The following is a 23649-nucleotide window of genomic DNA, read 5'->3' on the forward strand; positions in this document are numbered from 1 at the left end:
TGTGCCCATCTGGATTTCAGAATTATTTTGATCCAGGGATAGCTGTGTGCCTCCCATTACCCTTTGTAACATAAGTATCTACATCATGTTTATTCTATGCTCATCCTACCATTGCACTGGGTGGTTGAGTAGCAGTTCTCTAGTCCACAGATTTTAGATTGAGGAGCCATATCTGGTGACTCTTCCCTACATTTGAACTTAATTTAGGTGATAAAATCATGACTTGGAGCCTGAGACTGATACTATTATGGGGTGATGTTCCTTTTGAACCCTACTGAAAGAGAGTGAATGCAGTATTCATATGGAAGGAATGCAAATAATTTGTGGCCAGAAGGCAGAATATGAGGTTTTGAAATATGCTATACAGAAAAACATTATTTTCTTCAATAGGTCGTGATTATGTCCCCTCCCCTTGAATCGGGAAAGTCTTGCAACTTCCATGAAGAGGTCATACAAAGCGCTTTGCAACTTGTTTTAGGCTGTCTTGGAACAGTCCCTGTCAGAATGCTCTCTCTTGGAAACCAGCTGCCATGCTGTGAGGAGCCCGTGCCATTTGCAGAAGTGGTGTGTGGTAGCTTCTGTCAACATTCTCAGCTGAGACCGGCCTTCGGGCCATCTTGGCTAGATGCCACGTGTTTGAGTGGAGAAGTATCTTGGAAGCGGATCATCTGGTTTCATTGTTCTAGTTCCCATCCTTTGGAGTCATCCCCAAGTATTTGATTCCTCCTGGCTGAGGCCCCCTGGATAATAGAACAGAGACAAGCCATCCCTGCTGTGCCCTGTCCCAAGAATTCCTGACCCACAGATTCCATGAGCATAACAAAGGGTTATGCCACTGAGTTTCAGAGTAGTTTGTTATAAAACGGTAGTAACTGCAACACTGTGAAAGGGTTATTTAAAAAGAAAAACATATATATATATATATGCAGAATTCCAGGGTATCTGCAGATGCGCTGTAAGTATGTAAGTAACAGGGCCTGCCACATGCATAACTGATGTCTCCCATAAGTGTGGCACATCTAGCACCACCATTAAAAAAAGACAGTATTTGTAGCTATTTTATAGGTTGTGCTTGTACTGGATCTGTCTATCCATCTGTCATCCATTATCTGTCTATCCATTTGTCATCTCTCTCTCTCTCCAGCTTTAGTATAGAAGAATATATGTTTTAGTCTGCCCTTAGCATGTTTTGTCATACACATACCACAGACTGGTGGCTGAAATAATAGAAATTCATTTTTTTCACAGTTCCAGAGGCTCGAAGTTCGAGACCAAGGTGCTGGCAGCATTGGTTCCCTCGGTCTTTCTTCCCCTGGCTTGCGGATGGCTGACATCTCCCTTTACCTTCCTAAGGTCTTTCCTCTGTGTTTTTATGTGTCCTAATCTCCTCCTTTTACAAGGACACCACTTGTGTTGGATTAAGGCCCACACCCAATGACCTCATGTAACCTTAACTACCTCTTTAAAAACCTTATGTCGAAACACAGTCATATTTTGAGATACTGGGAGTTAGAACTTCAACATACACAGTTTAAAAGGAAACAGTTCAGCTCATAACACACACACACACACTCCCTCTCTCTTTCTGTCTCTCTCCATATATATAGAGTCTAGAATATAGGATATACTCTCCAAACAGGAGAGAACCAAGCAATTTAACAAGCTGACTTTAGCTTTATAACCACATTTTGCAGTATCTCTTCTTGCATTTTCTGAGACACTTGTTTTTCACTCTCTAGGAGTGATTTCAAGTCTTTGCTGAGAGTATCATTCCTAAAACAACAGCATCTATTTAATGATGCTTCTTCCAGTTTTGCCCTTGGAGAAGGAAACAGAAAAAAAAAAAAAATCTAGTGTTCTTCCTGTCAGAGCTGGATATGAAACACCAAAATGGCATCTTTCCAAACAGGTTTTATAATTGTTTAGCTGAGTTTTGATCACAAGGACACAAGATCTGGTCACCAGACATACTAATTTATGTCTCTCAATATTCTGCAATGTATCAAGTTAATATCCTTGGTGAAAAGAATCCACAGCCTCCATAGAAAATATGTGTGCTGTGTTTTCTATTTAATTATGAGAGAGGAAGCACAGAACATTCACAGAGAAAAAAAAACTGAAGAAGATAAAAAATATTTCTTAGGAGTGTTTCTTTTTCTATGTTAGACCTAGTAAAAGAGAAAGGACATTTTGTTTTCTCTGCTAGAGGAAAATGCCTGTACACTGGAAATATGAACTGTTTAGATGGTAATGCAGCAATGCCAGATATCAAAGCTCTTTTTATATTAGTTGAGAATATTTCAGAATCCCCTGAAGAAGTGGGTAGAATTATTTTGTGGAGAAATGTAAGGCTCTGTCTGTTTGAAGAATATGTTGTGCTCTTGCATGGAATACCATTAGAAATAATAAACCACATCAGTGGCAAAGACTAAGATAAACTTCAGCCAGAGAGAATAGAGTGAATTGGAATAGTTTATGACCCATGACTCTAGGTCAGCCAGGTCATATTCTATAAGGCCAGATATTCTCCCTCAATCAATGGACATTTTCTTTCAGGCTGTAGGCTGGGCCTCTTGTTGCCCAGTAAGAATGATTTATATCTTACATCTTAATGTAAGTAGGCACAATCAGGTATATAGGGCTCCTGGTGATTATGGCAATCAAGGTTCTGCTGAGAACCCCCAAATGAGATCATCCTGGGGTTTCATCCATAATGTAGGAATCTGCTCCTACATTCTTATCTTCTCTCCACTTTCAAAGACAGATAAATAAGGAAATTAAGAAATAGATCTCACTCATGTCAGTGTGCTGTCTCACTTGTCTCAGTGAGCAGTTTGCATGTGAGGTGACCTGCACAGTTTGTGGGGCTGGCTTAATTTTTCTCTAGACCCTCTGTATTTCCTTGCAGAGACCTTCCCTAGTCATCTATTCTAATCTGAAGGCTTGCCTGGCCCCTTTCTGCTCTGCCTAAGCATTTGCTCTCCTTTGTTCTGCTCATTATAACTTGCCATTACTTTTTTCTGGTCTATGGTTTGACCTATTAACACTTCTGTAATTGAAGCTCCATGACCGTTCAGCACCATGCCTTGCTTGTTCAGCTTATAGTCCTAGATTATATATTAAGGGCTCAATATGTATTTATTGAAGAGTGAAGGATTTTGAGAAAATGGTTGCAATATGGGTTTTCTTTTGCATTTGTTGTCTTTTTCTAATCAACCACATTTGATCCTTACCAAAGATTTTGGCTTATAATAGAATTTAAAAGTCCCTGTATCCACCTCTGGATTTCAGGCGAAATTTACGGCAAGAATCACTTTTCATTTCAGATGACTGGTATATCGAAAGTTCTCTAATAAAAAACTACTTTGCGTTCTCCTCCATTAGCATGATTTACCTTTGTAGTTTTCTTCGACACTAACAAGGCAATTTAGGTAGATTTTCCAAAGTTTGTCTCATTATAGTTAAGGTGGCACCATCATGTGAGTGTTTTGTCATAAGTAGCATAAATGAATGAGATACATAATTGTTGCCTGCGTCTAAGAAAGTATGTAGATTTGGGGCTTACACAATACCTTGTCTAAAAACAAATGTTGTAAAACAAAACAAAATAAAACTTTGACCTAATGTCCACTAAGGAACCCCCCAAAAAACTACAAAAAAGAACAAGTTTTAGGCTTAATAGTTTATGTGTTTTTTTTCAGCTTATCTGAATCCTAAGTTTAGACTGTGTGTTGGCTTCATTTTCATGAGTGCATTTCGGTTTGTTCTGAATTGCATGCATTAATTGTGATTATAAAAGTCTAAAATTTTGCTATCACAAGTCACCAAAACTATTGGAGTGATGGTAACGCAAAGAGGTTCACATCTAGCCATTATGAGATACATTAATTTAAGAAGGGATTGCTCATTCACATTGCAAGCATAAGCAAGAAAGTTTTGGTGATGTTGAGGACTCTTTCACATCATTCACAAATATTAATTCAGTGTGAATCATGGACCTACACCTGAAAGGTGAAACAATAAAGCTTTTAGAAGAAAATAGAAGAATATCTCCGTAAACTTGGGATTGGTGAACATTTCTGAACATGATTTAAAAAACACTAATGATAAAAGTAAAAAAGGATAAATTAGCCTTCTGTTTGTAAAAAGACATCAAGAAAGGTAAAAGGCAGGTCACAGAATGGGATAGAATATTTTCAAAATATTTATCTGATAAAGGACTCATATCCGGAATAAAGAAATTCTGCAAATAAAATAAGAAAAATACAGAGAATTCAATATGAAAAATGGCGGAAGTCTTGAAGAGGTACACATAAGCATCTGTAAAGGAATTCAACATCGTTGCTCATCAGGGAAATGGAAATTAAAACCATGCTTGAAAATTACTACACAGCCACCATCATGGTAGATTTAAAAGACTGTCAATTACAAATGTCAAGAATTTAAAGTAAGGGAAATTCTCAACATTGTTGATGAGATGGTTAATTCTTTCAACCACTGGAAAATTTTTTAGCAGATTCATTCATTAAAACTAGAGATAACACCAACTCTGTGATTCAGCAATTCCATTTCTAGATATACACCCAAGAGAAATGAGTGCGTATGTCCATGATAAACTGGTACAAGAATATTCATGGCAACCCTATTGTTAGAGAATGGATAAATATGCTTCAATATGTTCATATTAGGAATACTCTACAACAATAAAAAGTAACGAATTCCAGTAAGTGTATCCACATGGATGAGTCCCAGAAGGATAATTTTGGATGAAAGAAAAGACAAATATAAAAAGTTTCATAATGTATAATTCCATTTCTATGGACTTCAGGATCAGGCCGTTCCAGATCATGGTGGTAGCGGTCACAGTCATGTTTTCTTTGCTGGGAGAGGCAGTTATTAATGGGAAACGGACTCAATGGAAACTTTTGGAATAATGATAATGTTTGAACATCGATCTGGATGGTAATTACATGGGTGTACACAAATATAAACAATTAATTATGCTGTATACTTAAGATTTGAGTATTTCACTGTGTCATAACTCAATATATCATGCATATGTATTAACTATATTTTCTTATTTTCTATATTCTTGATGTTCTGGCATCTGAGCCATCACTGACTTGAGCAAGGCTGCCCTGATTCTTGGAGAAAGCAAATGATTGGCCTAGGAACAGTACTTTCATAGGCAAATTAACCATTCCTGAACCCACACTGTGAACCACCTCTTCTCTCTGGCTTTTACACTCCAGGAGGCCCTAATCAGCCCAGGCCCAGGTACCAGACAGTTAGAATTAGTGCCTATACCCCGAGGAGCCACACCTTTAAATTATTCAAACTGTACCATCCTAAACCTCCTTATCATGCTGTGCCTTATCTTGCCCATGGAAACCACAATAGGGCTCCTGCCAATGCTCTTTATTTCCTTCTTCTGCCTCCTGACTTATCCTGATGCTTCTCATGTGGTCCTGGGTGGCATAGCATGCCACCTTCTCTGGGAAACTATGAGTAACTTCAATGGTAACCATTGCCTAATCTGTTGGCTTATCATACTTAAATAATAATAACAAAACCAACATTTTAAAACACAATAAAGCAAAAATTTTAGTGCCAGGATATTTTTATGAATCATTTTTTTGAAAAACCACTATTAAGACATAGTTAATTCCATACTTTGGGTTGGGTAGGAAGACTTAAATGAATAATTAGCCAATCAATCAGTAATAAATAAGAATTCTTAGAAAGACTTAGAAACATGTGACTACCAGGAGAGTAGGTAACAGTGGATGGTGAAATCAAATGGCATAGATATAAATGAGCATAACATTTTAAAAATGGCTCTTTCTATCAATGTGCCATTTATAATACTGCATGTTTTATATACTATCTCCAGGTGATCATTGATATAGAATAACAAACTATCACTAGAACTGTTTATATCCTGCAAGCAACAGAAGTGGCAAATCAGGTAAGAAAGAAAGACAAGTGAAAAAGAAGAAAGAAAAGGAAAGGAGAGGAGAGAGGAGGAGAGGAGGGGAGGGGAGGGAAAAAAAAAGAGGAGGAGAGGAGAGGAATTTTCCTGGTGGGTAAAGCCAAGCCAGCATGGAGGAGCTAACCTCCCAACAGAACGTGGGCAGCACTGTTGTGCAGCTGAATGTCAAGTCATTCACCAAACAAGAGAAGGATGGAAACTGAGGGGGTGGGAATGAGGATTGAGAAGCTATTTGGAAAAACAAAATGTATATTACAAAGTTGTGCTTAGGCTATCTCTTTCCCTTTTTCCTCTCTCTCCAGATATTATTACTTCTTATTAAAAAATCTGTGTGAATCATAATATCTCACCATAGTCTTTTAAAGGTATTTGATGATTCATGAATATACATATAAATGACAGAGTCCCTTTCTTGATTACAGATAGAATGGTGGTATTATTTATTTTTGACAAGCTAGTTTAAAGTGGCTGAAGGTGTAGTAAGTTTTCCATACATACTTCAGTAGCTTGTCATTCTGTATCTCACCATGATTACTGGGCTTTATCTATTAGACATCAGGAGAGATTGCAGCTGACAGTTTGATAGAGATGGTAAAAATTGACTATCAACTTTTCAAAAGACCAGCAGGATATAAGCTATTTTTCAAACAAACCTAAGTTCATTAAACCTGCTGCCAGTAGGGGAGCACATCACTTTGATAGTCTTAGTGGTGTCTCACAAAGGAGGGTCAAGAGTAGATATTGATAGGAGTTTGGGCTCTGGGATCAAGTGCTTTAAGGCAGGTCTTTCAATACACATATCTGATTGGCATTGGGAAAAGTTCATGATCCATTATTTTGGGTTCAGGAATATAGTGAAATAAGAGTCTTGAAGGCAATTTTGATAAATAAACAGCTGTTTGGCCAAGTGAATAACCTGTTGTTCCTAGAACAGGGGCTCTTTGCCCAGATGAGCAAGTTATTAATTCAAATGCATTGGCTTTTTGGAAATTCCTGGATCAATAGTAAAGTTATTTATTGGTTTACAGCCTTATCTTTCCAGCCAAGACTCTCCTGGAACAAATAGGAGTCATGTTGACACAAGTGGCTTCAAATCTCAATCCCATTAGTTAAAACTGTGTGGATGCAGGTGGTCTTAGTTCTCAAAATTAAATGCAGAGGATGGAGAATGCCATTCTGTTGTAGGACTTGGAAGCCATTGCAGTGGTGTGTGGATTGAGAGGGGTCAATCAGAAAGGAAGTCCATTTTGAAGATGTTTCAGTTGCACACTATGATTTAATTTTAGTCTAGACATTCCTTGAATATGAGACATATTTTGAATCCAAGTGAATATGTTGTAACTGGCCGTGTTTTATTTTATGAAATCCAAGACTTCCATTGCCTCAAGATATTGAGAATGAAAGCTTTCCATGTTCTCATTCCAGTGTATGACCATGTAGGAGGTCATTATCTGTCATTTGGTATTCTGGCTTCTGAGGTCAGTCATTCAAATGTCTCTGTCTTTTTGTTTGTTTACTTTTTTGTTTGTTTTGCCCCTATCCTCACTCCACATGCATAATTGTTGAAAAAGCATGGTGCGTCCTGCCTTCAAGACAGACTTTGACAATCCCAGTGTAGCATCGCTGGGTGGCTGGGCACTCATCATTCTTTCCTTCCCTGACTTACAGCAGTCTAACCACCACTGGCCTTTGTTCCTACGTGGGCTAGTTGATATAAAGGTGAATTCTGGAAATTGGACAGAGAGCAGGAAGTGGCCTCTACCTGAGTCTTCCTGTAAAATCATGGTCACAACATATGCCCCTGAGTATAAAAGAGTTGAGTTGGTTCAGAGTTGAAGGGTAAACAGTTTTTGAGTTTATGGGTATATACAAAAAGTCTACTGTTGCAGGTTGGGACAAATACCTTCCATTCATGAGTAGCTTCAAAGTGACAGATGTATAAAACTAGAGAATGGGTGAAAGGAAATATTTAGCCAACCCAGCACCCCTAAGGTTCTGTTGGTTGTTCTGGGGATCTCTCACTCTAATGCATGGTACATGCATGACATCACTTAATGCCCTTGCTGGTTAGGATCTGACCTTCTGAGATTGCCTAGAGACTTAGAAGTTAAGAATTATTCAAACAAATGTTTTGGATGAGGCCTGACCATGAGGAATAAATCATGACATTTTCCGGTTAGAAAGTGAACTCTTGTGTAGGAGGTCCTGTCACAGGAGACAGTGTGCAGAAGAGTAGTTAGGACTTGTATTCCCTGCTCTTTCCAGAAGTACAACAGTAAGTATTATATGCTTCGAGAATAAACTGGAATTTTGGGCTCTACTCTGGACGACATCTTCTGATAGGTCCAAGGTTCATTCCACTCCTGCCTCTTCTCTCACTCAAAGGCGTTGTGGATAGCTTCAACTTTAATTGTTCCCTCCTCAAATAACATGTTTTGCATTTCTTATATTATTCAGAGTAGTACTCCATAATATATCTGACTTCTATTATGGTTGTACATTGTCTTTTCCCATCTCATACAATACTAAGTTCCTTTAAGCCCACAGACTTGATGCATTCATACAATTTTTAGTAGGTGCTAACTATATGACAGTTCTTTGATAGTTACTAGGGAAATAAAAGGAAGACATCATGCCTGTCCTCAAATAGCCTATCTAACAAATTTTACTCATTCATTTCAAATTTTAAGTCCTTCCCATCTTATCTTATATGCCATACACATTTCATTAATATATCTAGGGGCCTTTATTATTTGAGAGCAGGGACTTTAAAGTCATCATTTCTGAGTTTGGATCAGTCCCCCAGGGTGAGTTTAGTGACCCCTCTAAAATTCAGTACCATTTTATACATTTTTACAAATACAAATAAAGTAAAGCATATCATAGTATGTGGCATAGGTGTTCTATAAATGTGAAATTTCATTAATCATTATTATCTATAATAATATTAAGTTATTTATAATATATAGATATAAGTTCAGGGATTCATAAACTCCTGTAAGTATTTTTGGCTTTTCATCCATGTGGTCTTATGGCAACTACTCAACTTTGACCTTGGGACATAAAAGCAGCCGTAAACTATATGTCAACAAATGGGTGTGGCTGTGTTCCAATAACTTTACATAACGAATGCAGGTAGCAGGCTGGATGTGGGACATGAGTCATCATTTTCTGATCTAGTTCAACTTTGCAAATTTGTAGAAAAGAAAAAACTGTAGCAGAAAAATGAATTATCCTATACATGATTTACATGTTTATCTCCTTAAAAACTTTACACTTGCACCATCTTACCTACTAGTTAGGATGCTGGTGGTAAATGTACATAAATCAGGTTGGAACTGCCTGCCAATTTCCTTAGTGTGATCCCTAATTCTTCATTTTACTGTAAGAACTGGGTCTAAAGTCTAAGGTAATAACATAACATCATTATTTGCCTCTCCAATGAAATAGAATTTTATTTCAAACTTAAAATACTGACAAAACCAAATTGTTCCAACCAGAAAGGAATAGAATTCAGTTTTCATTGATGACTGTCTTCATTGTGGAAGAGCCTGTGATCTTCCAGTTTTCAAGTTATTTTATATTCTATTTCAAATATTACAGGTTTGCTTCCTTTGATGTAAACATATTTTTATATCCTTCCTGCTTTGCCTCCAAGCAATAGTTTTACAATTAACAAAAGAACCTTATGGGTACTATAATAAGAAATAAATAGGTAGACAATAACTTCACGTTTTGAGGGAGGCCCCTCAGTACTTCCTGTCATAATCACATCCAGTCTCATTTCCATGCAGACTGATCGTATCCATGTTGGCAGGGGCATTTTGTTGAAAACTCCTCTTCTAACTGTCTAGGTAGTTTGCAGTCAAAATGCAAACCTGACATACTTTGGTCAGTTAAACTAAGGCAAGCATTCCAACATGGTCATCTGTCACCCTAATACTTGGACATAAAAGGAATGGTCTCAATATTGACACATCTCGCCCAGATGATTTTCTTTAGATGTGTGTGTGTCTTTGTGTGTGCGTCCAGAAAGATTGAGAAACATGTAAGAGTGCTTGCTTTTGAGAATGCATAAAAAGGAACAAGCTGTGGGAAAACCTTTTGTGTGATTTCTCCTTTATAGTTTTAAAATGTTATGTTGTATGTATGCATTATGTATTCAAAAATTATTTTAAAACATACACACACCCCCATGCTCCAGACTCAGGCTAGTCCTACTGATCACAGTCATTAGGGGCTGGGCCCAGGCTTTTGAAATTGAAACCCCTCAGATGATTCTGATGATCAGGCACAGTTAGGGGCCGCTCATCTATTCTATTCACTTGGTGCTAATTGTCTTGCATCAAAGTGTACACATGAGAATGTAACTTTTATTCCCCTAACTAGAGGGGTATATAGAGGAATATCTTATAGTACTTCACTTTCACTAGTTTCCAGTTCAGAGAGGGTATCCAGTAAATATTTGTTGATGACAGTCATCCAGAGGAATAGTTTCCCATTCTTTACTACATTTTATTCCAGTGTAAAGAGTTTTTAGAAACACATTAAACATAATAGTATTATGAACATTAAAAATCACCACTTTCTGTATATGAAGGGCAAAATATCAACAAATACGAACAATGAGGAACTCTCAACCAAACCATTGGTATGGCTAATCTGCTATGGGCGAATGGTCAAAGCTAAGACAGTGGGATTTAGGAAGGAGTCAGACTTCATGTTTTACATGATTGAGTAGCAGCAGCTTCTAAGTGAAAAAGAACATGGATACCAGATTCCAAAGAAGCTCCATTTTATTCCAAATAGCATACAAAACCCTTTCCTCATAAGGGAAAGTACTGTTCTCCTTCTCCAGGGTGATATATGTGGCATTCCCAACTTTCTCTTCTACTTTGAATCCTAGATTCCTTAGTGTTTGCAGAGATAGCTGATATGATTATCAAGGCTGTGTAGTCACCAAGGAACATCTGTTTTCCATCCAATTTCCTTCTTTCAGATGCAATGCAGCAATTCATTCCCATTCTAAGCTCAATGCCATCTGGGAACCCAAGGAAATTCTTTGACATGCTTCCAAAATTCCCTAGGATCCCAGTGCTGTCCTTCACCCTGAACATGGCCCTTTTTTTCATTCCAATGACCAACTACTTTTGTAGGGGGATGAAATGTGGGCCTCACAGGGGACAATCCAAGTACATCCTTTCTTGTTTCTTTACATTTCTGATATTTGAAGGAGATGAAAGTCCAGACCCTGGAACCCAGACCTTTGGTATGTTCAAAGACCAAACCCTTTGTGCTTGACAACAATTTGTACTGAACCTATTTTTACTACCCCCCATTGCAGAGGGGTATATTTAAAGCTCAGACTGTAAAGTTATTGTCCGGAAGTCACATACCAGATGCAACAGTAGAACCTGGATGAGAGCCCAAGTCCTCCTGATTGAGGAGACTAGATGGCTCACCACCCTTGGAGCACGGGCAAAGTCCAGAGAGAAACACAGCATCTCCAGCAGGTATTGATTGACAGGGACCCTCCCTAATTTCTGTGGAAAAGGAAGTGTTGAAGGGGACAGCCACAGGAAGGGGGTGAAGGAGTGGAGAGAACAATCATATGATTTTTATAAGCAAGATGTATCCCTATGGGGTAATAGAGCCTTTTGTTATAAAAAGGCATGTGACAGTCAACTTCATTTATGCCATATGCTTTTTGGAAGGGCAGCCCAGGATGGTACAGCTACATACTATCATGAACTAATGAAGAATTGAAATCTTTGACCACTATGGTTTTGAAACCATCAAATATCATCAATGAACAGAGTTCTAAAGTGCACTGAATATGACAGTGTGCCAAAAATTAATCTTTTCCCTTTAATAGTTCTATGTATCCATCCGGCATCATATTCCTTGAGCCTAAGGAATAGGGTCTATTGTCTGAAAATGTTTAGTTCACCTTCATTTTTGATGGAATTTTAAATAGTATTTAGGGTTCTAATATGACAATTATTTTTCTTTCAAAACTTTAAAAATGTCATTATCTTGTCAGTTGGCTTTTGTAATTTCTGTTAAATACCAATCTTGTTCTTGTTCTTTTGATGGTGGTGTGTCAATTACCTTTGCTACTTAATTTAAGAAAAATATGGATATATAAAGTTGGAAAGTAAAGTGATAGAAACAGATTTAGCAAGTAAAGCTTAAGCAAAACAAGTTCTTGTAGCTATTTTAACATCAGACAAGACAGGTATTTGGAAAAGCATGTTAATAGAAATCATGAAGCCATTTCATAATAATAATCATTATATATATATATATACATATATATATATATAGTTTACCAAGAAGATGTTTCAAATTTTCATGTGCCTAATAATATAGTCTCAAAACAAATTAAGATAACTTAACAGAAGAAATAGATAGTCACAAGCAAAGTAGTATATTTTAATAAATCTCTATTAAGATGATAGGGGAAGAAGAAAATCTGAAAATTAGCCAATTGAATCCAGTAATATATGGAAAAAAAGATTAATGCACCATGCTGAAGATGGATTTGTCCCAAGAATATAAGTTTAACATTATAAAAGCAGTTGTTACAAAGCAGTTGGGGTAAAGGAGGAAACCATGATTCATTAATAAAAAAGAAAACATTTGATAAAACTAAACATTGATGTTTAAAAGTTTTGATCAAATCAAAGAAGGAAAATTCCTTAAACTGAAGAGAAATATGCTTAAAAAACCCTGATACATACATAATAAGTAATGCTGAAGTATTGAAAGATTTCCCTTTGAGCACGAGGATTCCACATTGACCTAGAGAACCTGGTCATTATAGTAAGGCAGGAGAACAAAAAAAAAGTTAAAAAAATAAAAAGGAAGGGACAAAGTTCTCTTTTTTCTCAGGTTACATATTGTTAATATAGGAAATAAAAAAGGATAGTTTCCAGTTGAGCTTAGCAGTGGAGCTAGGTATAAAATCAATATGCAAAAATCAATGGAGTTTCAATACAATAGCAAAATTATAGGTAGAAGAAAAGTTTGAAATTGTTTTCTTATCAATTGCAGCAAAAATATCAAAAGCATCTAGAAATAAGTCTAATAATATGCAAAGCCTCTACAGGGTTCATAATGGAACTTTGTTAGAGAAAGAATAACCAAATAACAGGCAGATATTCTCATGGACTTGGAGGCTCAATCACTTACTAAATTCTACTCAGATTGATAGATGTAATACAATTCCAGTAAAATTCAGTGCATTTGATATTTTTCGGGGGAGATTTTATAAGACAGTGTAAAAATTATATGGAAATGCAAAAGGCTAATTTTTTAAGCATTATTAAAAAAGAACTAGCAGATGAAAGAACTTTACTAATTATAAAGATTTAGTTTGAGAAATTTAGGAAAATGTTACATTAGTGTTGAGATGAACAGATCAATGCAGTATAATTGAACATCTAGAATCACACCTATATATGTATATTAACATTTACTAAAAAAAAGTGGATATTTGTACACCAATGATCATAGAAGCATTGTTCACAATAGCCAAAACATAGAAACAACTCAAATGTCCTCCACTGACAGATGAATGGACAAACAAAATATAGTGTAATAATAAAATGGAATATTTTTAGCCTTAAGAAGGAAGGGCATTTTAATACATGCTGCAACATGAATGAGCATTGAAGATACTTTATTAAGTGAAATAAATGAAATAAATCAAACACAAAAGGACAAATATTATATGATTCTACTTGTGTAGAAAACTTAGTCAAATTCATATACAAAGAAAATAGAATGGTGGTTATCAGGGACTGGTGGGAGGAGGACATGGAGAGCTAGTGTTTAATGAGCATAATCTCAGTTTGTGTAGATGAAAAAGTTCTGCAGATCTATGGGGGTAATGATTGCACAACAATGTGAATATATTTAATGACATGAACTGTACACTTAAAAATGGTTACAGTAGTAAATTTAATGTTATGTATATTTTACTATAATAAAAAGAGAGTCATACCACCATAAAAAAATTATGCTGTGAAAATTGGATATCCATATACCCATGCACAAAACTCAGTTCCAGGTAGATTAAAGAGCTATATATGAAGGACAAAATAATAAGTGTAAAGAATGTAACATAGGATTTAGGGTAGAGAAATAAAACCAAAAATTAAATTAAATTAAAATTAATTAAACACCAGAAGTGATGGACCAAAAGGGAAAAAACAATATTAATTTTTCCAAATTATTGAGCTAAAGATCTGTTCATTGTAATGTATAAAATTATACTTTAAAAATATTAGAAGTAATTATTGAGTGGGATGCAGCAAGGGCAGTGCTAAGAAGGAAGTATATTACAATACAGGCCTACCTCAGGAAAGAATAACAATCCCAAATGATCAATCTAAAGTCACAATTAATGAAACTAGAAAAAGAAGAACAAATGAGACCCAAAGTCAGTAGAAGGAGGGGCATAATAAAGATTAGAGTAGAAATAAATAAAATCGAGAAGAATGAAACAATAGAAAGAATCAATGAAAGCAGAAGCTGGTTCTTCAAGAAAATAGATAAACCCTTAGCCAGACTTATCAAGAAAAAAAGAGAGTCCATTCACATAAACAGAATCAGAAATGAGAAAGGAAAAATCACTATGGATACCACAGAAATACAAAGAACTATTAGAGAATACTATGAAAAAGTATATGCTAACAAGCGGGATAAACTAGAAGAAATGGACAACTTCCTAGAAAAATACAACCTTCTAAGGCTGACCCAGAAAGAAACAGAAACTCTGAACAAACCAATTACCAGCAATGAAATTGAATTGGTAATCAAAAAACTACCTAAGAACAAAACTCCTGAACCAGATGGCTTCACCACTGAATTTTATCAAACATTTAGTGAAGACCTAATACCCATCCTCCTTAAAGTTTTCCAAAGAGTAGAAGAGGGAATACTTGCAAACTCATTCTATGAGGCCAGCATCACTCTAATACCAAAACCAGGCAAAGACACCACAAAAAAAAGAAAATTACAGACCAATATCCTCAATGAACATAGATGCAAAAATGCTCAACAAAATACTAGCAAACTGAATTCAAAAATACATCAAAAAGATCATCTATGATGATCAAGTAGGATTTATTCCAAGGATGCAAGGATGGTACAACATTTGAAAATCCATCAACATCATCCACCACATCAACAAAAAGGACAAAAAACACATGATCATCTCCATAGATGCTGAAAAAGCATTTGAGAAAATTCAACATCTATTCATGATAAAAATTCTCAACAAAATGGGTATAGAGGGCAAGTACCTCAACATAATAAAGGCCATATATGACAAACCCACAGCCAACATTATACTTAACAGTGAGAAGCTGAAAGTTTTTCCTTCAAGATGGGGAACAAGATAAGGATGCCCACTCTCCCCTCTTCTATTCAACATAGTACTGGAGGCTAGTATACTCTACACATATTGAAATCACATGGTATTTTTCTTTCTCCACCTGGCTTATTTCACTTAGAATAATACTCTGTAGGTCATATTGTTCATCAGGAAAGGATTAAATATGTTTTATCTGTCTTTATGAACAACATATCAGATCATCCATACTTTGAGAAAAAGGATTATAATTTAAGAGATGTAGGTAGTAGGTAAAATCTGCAAATTCGATTAATTTTACTGTTATTTTAAAACTCAACTCCTAATAATATTCCTGGCAGATTAGCCTATATTCAATGACATTTGGACCACTTGAATAGGCACTGATATTTTGATGAAAGAAAGACATAGGTAAATATTGCTCTCCTTAATTACAGATGAAAATTGGTGAAATGAAAAAGACTCAATAACCATGCCCTTTTTATAGCATGAATATAGAAGGTTGCCACAATATTTTTTCATTAACTATTTGGCTGTTGTGCTCAATATACCTGCTTACATGTTCCTACGGAACCTGTTTGGAGAATGTGCATTGAGTCAGCCTCTTCTCCTTACATCATACAATGGACTCTTGAAAGAAATGTAGCTCACATTTCTTGGAAGGATCCTATGAGCCACTTCCCCTGTTATTACTCTCAATTGTCACAATCCTATAAGGGAGGTATTACTATCATCAACTTTACTGTGAAAAAAATTGAGACTTGGAAAAGGTTAAGTGGGTTGCACAACTTATAATGTTGGAGTTGGGACTTGAAAAGATAAGGAAATATTTCATTCCTGTGTTTTTAGCACCTAGAAAACCTTTTGAGTATGTAACATCTCAGTTCCCAGGGCAGAGACACCAGCAAATAAGGTCTGTAGTGGGAGGTGTCCCCCCTAGTGTCTTTTCCAAGTTACATGGATTCTAAGTTCCAGTACACAATTGATAAGCCAATATACAAATAATTTGTCTCACCATCTTCCTGAGGCAGACTGCAGATGCCCTACATGCTTTACAGGATTGCTATGAGGATCAAGGAAGATAATTTATATTAAAGTACTTTGAAAGGATAGGGCCACATAGATACAGGTATGCTTGGTGGTAGTGTTTTTATCTTTCCTGACTTATTTAGAGAATAGTTGAGTGAACAAGGCATTGCATAGTCTTTTATAGAGTTGATATTTTTGTGAAAAGTCCAAGATACTGATTTGAGATTTCATGGGGCTCCTTATGCATCTGTGTGTGAGAAATTTCTGGAGGAGGGAGCATCACCATGTTGGTTATCTGCTGTCCATTGTAGAGGTTTGGGTCAGCAGGCACTGCAGCCACACTAACTTGTTGCTCCCTAAGGCATCCAAACACCAAGAATGAAGCAAAAGTATGAAGACTAATTGCTTTTGGATATTTAATTGAATATCTCTAAAAGAATGCTACAAGAGTAATTGTAAATTACAGGTGACAAGAAGAACAAGAATAGCAAATATTTATTAAATTCTTAATATGTGACAGAATGCTAAGGTATTTTTATGCATGTACTCCCCTCTCACTTAAAACAACTCTATGTGGTAGGTACAATTATTATTACAGTTCTCCAGAAAGGGAGATAATACAAGGGACTAAATTTTTCTATCCCCCAAAGTTCATATGTTGAAATCCTAAACCCCAGTGTTATGGAAAAGGAGGTGGGGCCTTTGGGAGGTAATTTGGTAATGAGGATGGGGCCCTCATGAATGGCATTAGTGCCCTTAAAAAAGAGACCGCAGGGAGCTTCACCCATCTGCCATGTGAGGACACAACAAGAAGACAGCTGTCTAGGAACCAAGAAGCAGGATTTCATCAGACACCAAGTGTGCTGGCACCTTGATCTTTGGCTGTGCTCCAGAACTGTGAGAATTGAATGCGTACTGTTTAAGCCATCCAGTCTGTGGTGCTTCTGTTATAGCAGCCTGAACAGACTAAGGCAGGAGACTAAAACTTAAAGGCATTAGATGACTTGCCCAGAGCCCCACTGTTAGTGAGAGACAGACCCAAATGTAGGTCTGTTTGACTCAATACTTGAAGACTTAATCATTAGAGGATCTTTACTCATAAAAATTAATTAAATTGGGCAAACCCATACTGAGTATTTACTATGTGGCAGCTGTTCTCTTGCCAAGGAGAGTTTATCAACTAGGTGTCCAATAAACAACTATAATAGAATTATAATTAGGGGGTACTAAATGCTGTGTTAGAAATAACAACCTGGCCACATCTATCAGTCAGAGTTCAACCAGAGAAGCATTAATATTCATGCTTGACTGCTGCAGTCACTGATACATGCACTGATAAACTGATGTATGGAAGTATGTATGTGTGTACATACGTATGTATGTATTATAAGGAACTGTCTTACACAATTGTCAGGGCTGACTAGGCAAATATGAGATCTGTAGAACAGATTAGGAAGGGCTGGCTGGAACTCTCAGGCATGAGCGGACACTGTGGTTTACAGGTGGAATTTCTTCTTTTGCAGGGAAGTCTCAGCTGTGCTGTTAAGATCTTGCAGTTTGTTAAATCAGGCCCATCCAAATTATCTAGAATAATCCTTTTAACTTAAGGCCAGTCAATTTTGGACTTTAATCACATGTACACAATACCTTCACAGTGAAACTTAGAATAGTGTTTGATTAAATAACTGAAGACTGCAGCCAAGCCGAACTGACACACAGGCTGAGCATCACAGCACTTAGGACAGGGGAGGAGGAATAAGGCACTGAGAAAAGTTTTGTGGAAGAAAGTTCCTAAAATGATTTTTTTAAAGGAGAAGGAGGAATTAGTCAGAATCAGAGTGGAGTACAGCAGTTCCAGCTGACAAAGAAGACACATGCTTCTGAGATCACTAGATCGCAAACTCCAGAGAAGCAAGGGCCTGTGGCACTTTGCTTCATCTCTGCTTGCCTCTGGTAAAGAGCATGAAACATGACAACATTTTTTGGGGGGAAAAATCTAATGGAGTTTAAAGGAACTGTCACTCATCCAAGACATTTCAAGGACTAGATGGCTTGGAGCTGGGCTGGAAGAAAAGAATTCAGAAGAGCAGAGAAACTTGGGTGGCAGTTTGGAGAGGGTACCCAGTGATGACCATTGTGCCATGGCCACGGCTGGCATAAACCTGACTGTCCCTTCCTTCCTAGCCCCTCCTTACTTCCTCCTTATATGCTGGTACTTCTGGTTTCTATCATTAGGCAATTAGAACCACCACTGTGTATGCTGTTGTTAAGACTGACGGCTGCCGTGCATTGCCTACCATGGTCTAGGCCTTGTGCTAGGAATCAAGGTGCTTCCACGGAGCTTTACTATGAGCAAATGAAAAGTTATTATTTCCAGCTGCAAACTTAGAGGCTCAGAGTGATTAAGAGAGGTGTCCAAGATGATATCTGTGTATGGCATGTGTAGTATATATTTTTTTACTATGTCATCAGAAATCATCAGAATTTCACATTTCTCTTGCCAGTAGAACCAAACTACCAGTAAGACATAATTTATCAAACCCAAATCATATAATTGAGTGAGCTTTGTATAGTTCAATTATTTCCATTCTTGGAGTCAGTCAGCAAACATTGGCTTAAAGCTTCCAGGTCTACCTATGAAATAATAGGGTTGTGGCTTTCAGCATACAACTTAATGTTTCTGGATCTCCCTTCCATTTCTGTGAGAGTAATGGTGATGCTGTCTGTTTATCTTACTGACTGAATGAGATGGGATCACTACTGCCACACCTCCACCACTGTCATTGCTGCAGCTCCATGACTAAAAGCAAACACAATAAAATCTATGTGAGCGGTCACTCTGCAAGGGGCTCCATATCACACGCTGACCTTTGACGTGATCCTACTATTCACATTTTATAGGTGATGAAACCAAAGCACAGAGAAATTAAATAAACCAGTTGCTTCAGGGCACACAGGTTTTAACTCCTGGTCATGATTCTAAGGCTCTCAATTCTACTTCCTGCCTCTTCTCAGCCCACAGAAGCCTCCCTAACAAAACACGATTTTCCCCAAAGGTGAGCTCCAAGTTCTAATAAATCAATGACATTTTTTCCACACCTTTCCATCCTGTTTTCAAGAATAAAACTTTGGCTGCATGTTCTCAGAAGAAAAATACAGTCATTTTGCACAATTTGAAGGCCTGCATTTTAACCTTTGGCTTCAAGTTGATAAAATGGCTGCTTAAATTTACTGGTAACTACTTACTTTGGTGGTTCAGAGGGAACATGGAAATGTTTTTCAAGAAAATGAAAATGGAAAGTTGCAAAATTTATCAAGAATATTTTTCAAAGACTCCAGGATCCTTCTTTCTTACTTGTTTTCTGCAGTGGCTGGCAAACAGGGACAGTTTATCTCTGATCCTCTCGCTTCAAGAGGTTCTCTCCAATTGGCGAGACAGTGCACATGACCTCTCAGTGTTCTCATCCAAGCATATGACACTGAAACCCATGCATGCCAAAGAAACAGGGGAACAAAGGTGTATATGTATACTAGAACAAAATCAAAGTTCTCTGAAAATGGAAATGGATCTATTTTAAGATTCTATAACAAAGGCAGTCATCTTATCAGGATGCAGAGAAAAGCGTTGGAGTTGTAAAAGTAGAAGGTAAAACTTTTTAAAGGTTTCACCAAGTTTGACTAAGGCCCTCATTTTCCAGTGGTAGTCTTTGTTAACTCAAAATTTATTCAGCTTTAACGAGGAAGTTTTTTCCAATCAGTTCCTTCAGCTTATACTGTAGGAAGGATCACCTGGTAAAATCTCTGATTATTAAAGATGTACAATGCTTTTATCTAGTTCCTTCTAGGATGTTACCCTACTGACAAACTATGTGTGTGTTTGAGAATTTAGGTACTAGGATATTCAGTGTAGCATGATTTATAATAGAAATGTTTAGAAATAACCCAAATGTTTATCAGGAGAACTCTTAACAATATGGCATCAATGCATGTCAAGCAAAAATTGACAGAATTTCAATGAGAAATTAACTAATAAATGTTTTTAAAATATTTAAAGTACTTTTCTCAAAAAAACTGATTGCACAGTCATGTTATTTAGGCTTTAGATGATTTGAGTAACAGTAAAAGCATGCTCTAACAAACAAGAATATTGTGCTCAATGTTAGTGAATATACAAATTTCAAGCATAGATAGGACTATTGCAAAAACTGACTAGTTAGCAGATCATAAAACAGAGCTGCATAAACATTGAAAAACAAGAGTCAACCAAATACCTTGTGTAACCACAATACAATAAAATTAGTAATCAAATAAAAAATTAGAACTCACAAGCCACACAACAAAAATAGCCTAATTCATAAAGGGACAAAGAATATGAGCCTGAAATTCTTAGAGAGAAATCTCAATAATTATCTGAAAGAAATGCTTGGCCAGACTAATAATAAGGGAAATTAAAATTAAAATAACAGTAAGATACCATTTCACAGATGGACAAACTTTAGTAAACATGATAAAACCAAGTGTTTGCAAAGATGTGGTCATGGGGGGGGGCAAATAACACAGTTATTGTTGGTGGGTGTTAGTTGGTACAATAAGAAGGGCATGCCCTTTTTAGCCAGAAATGCTACATGAAGAATTCATGGTATGCATTCTACTATAGAAGAATGCATACCATGGCAACATCAGAAATAGTGAGAACATGGAAACAACATAACTGTCCTACAGAAGGGAATATTACATTCACACAATGGAAGGCATTTAGAGATATATATAGAAATGATTCAGATATTTACAGGCATTGAAAAAAATCTAAAAGCATAATAAAATAAGGAAGTTACAGAAAGATATTTAGAGTATATGATTTACATAGATTTTTTAAAAAATTATTCTTATCCAATAAGAAGTTATTCCTATGCATGAATATAGTTAATAAAAGTTTAAAAAAATACAAGGAAAGAATACATATATCAATGTGAGGAAAGTGATAATATCTGAAGAATAAAGAGGAATAACGATGAATTTTTATGGAGGTGTGAAGCTTTCCATTCTTCCTATCTTCTGTTTTTTCCCTTCTTTTCCTTCCTTTTCCAGAAGTATTCCCAAGCAAGTATGGCACAATTTTGAAGCTTAACAATTTTTTATAGGTAGACACATAGGCTTTGGTTGTATTCTTTTCTGTATTTTTCTTTAAGTTTTAGTTATTTTATAATTAAAAGTAAAACATTAGAAAAAGTAGCACTTGGCTCTAAGGCTCTTTTCTGTTCACACTTTGCTAGCCTTGAGCCGAGTCCTCATTACATGTACTCTGTCCCTGTGGAAGTATGTTCACCAAGACTCCTGGCCTCTCCTGCAGTCCAGCTGTCAAATATGCTTCCAGAATAATCCTAAAAGTACTGTGAAATAGGTAGAGCAAACCTCAGTAAGATACCGATTTCATAGATGAAGAAAAAGAGCCTTTTTTGCCCAAGGCCTTAGGGACAGCAATAGGTCTTAAACCAGTGAGCTCCCAGTGCAGTGCTCACTTGATTATTACTCATTGCCTTAAATTACTTCATGTCTATTTTGCCTCAAAGGATTGTTCTGTGTCATTGTATATTGTACACTAACAAGACAAGCAGCAGAAGAGGGCAAATACATTTCATCTCTATGTCAAGCCTGGTTAATTAGTAATTATTGTCTACAATATGAGTTTCTGGACTTCACTGGGGATCCACAGAAATTGGGTTCTGATTATATTTCAAGAGTTGGAGACATTGTTCATGCCTAGATTTACCTATCCTGGACATTACTAGCCACATGCAAGGAACTTACTTAGTGAAGATTCTTAACTGTGTAAGATGTGTCTTTTTTTCTTTCCCATGTACACACATGAGCAGACACATGACAGACAAAGCTTTTGTTTCTTGCCTAATCTGTTTTAAACTTTGGACTGTGACATTTTATCCTGCTGTTCATAGCTGTTCTCCCACTGAAATCTCATGGCCTTGCTATGTTGGGTGATTTGCCCCATGTCATACAGCTCGGAGGAGTCTTTTAATTAAGTCATTGTGGTTTCTTCTAATCCCAGAGTGCCATTCTCTCCCCAAGAAGTGCTCACATGATCCAAATCAGGCTTTAAATCTATAGGTGACTCACACTGTTTCTTAGTGGTTTGAAATCTGCCCCATGCTACGCCAGCCACTTTAAGCAGAGCAAGAGCATTCTGCTAACTTAAACAATTGAGGCATTTCACTTGCATTTTTCAACCAATTGCAACTCATCTTTTTCCCTCTAATGTTCAAATAACATTAACCTGACAGAGTCAGTCAGAGCTTACAGTTTGTGTTTCTTTTGAAGGTTGTTTATGGAGATGCTCTTCAAGTCTCCACTCAGCCAGTCATCTAAGTGATGTGCTTTAGTCAGAGAGAATCTATGACCCCATTGCACTGCTTATCTCTGAGAGGAGAGCATGAGGCTCCCTGGAGCCCTCCCAGGGGCAAGAGAGCCTCTTGAAATACTTTCCTCTCAGCCAGGAGGTCCTTTTCCTCCTAATGCCTCAGCCTAAAATGTGGGTTGTGAAGTTCTGCTCTGTTGCCACGTCCATCAAATCTCTCACCATGTATTTCCATGATAACTGTTGAGCACAGCTGGGCTTAATGATCTCTTGTGGCAAAATGCATAGGAATGGGGAGCCATACAGAGTGAGGAAGAAAGGATTAGGATCTCTTTCTCCCTACAGCAAACACCTCATGAGGGAGGAAAAGTAGCAATTTCCTTTTCATTCTTAAGGATGAAAATCAAGCTGATAAACTGCATGTCTTAGATTCTACAGAAAAAGAAGAAATTACAATTCCTTATATTTATAATGTACCCTCTTTCAAAGTAATGCAAAGCTTTTAACAGGCTTTTTCTCAACCTCAGATCCCCCATGTCTTAATGAAACCTTCACGAACCATATGTTCAGGGATTATATCCTTTTAACTGGTTTCTTTCTTATTCTTGTACTCCTGAAATGTGTGGCCTGCAGACACTAAATCTTTCACAGAGGAAGCATTTTGTTTCTGTTGATTCATGAGTATTGATTCTTCTGCTCCCTTTGTCCTTTAGGATTCTTCCCCTATGGTTTATTTTCTCTCAGAACATCATATTAGAAGGCAAATGAGAGAAATGGCCAATGACCTTGATGTTTGTAATCAAAAGACCTAGGCTTGAGTTCCAGTTGTGTCACATGTTTGATCATGTGTAATTAATTTATCTTTGTGGACCCTAGTTT

The sequence above is a fragment of the Manis pentadactyla genome, chromosome 5, assembly GCF_030020395.1.
Source record: "Manis pentadactyla isolate mManPen7 chromosome 5, mManPen7.hap1, whole genome shotgun sequence".
Classification (NCBI taxonomy): domain Eukaryota; kingdom Metazoa; phylum Chordata; class Mammalia; order Pholidota; family Manidae; genus Manis; species Manis pentadactyla.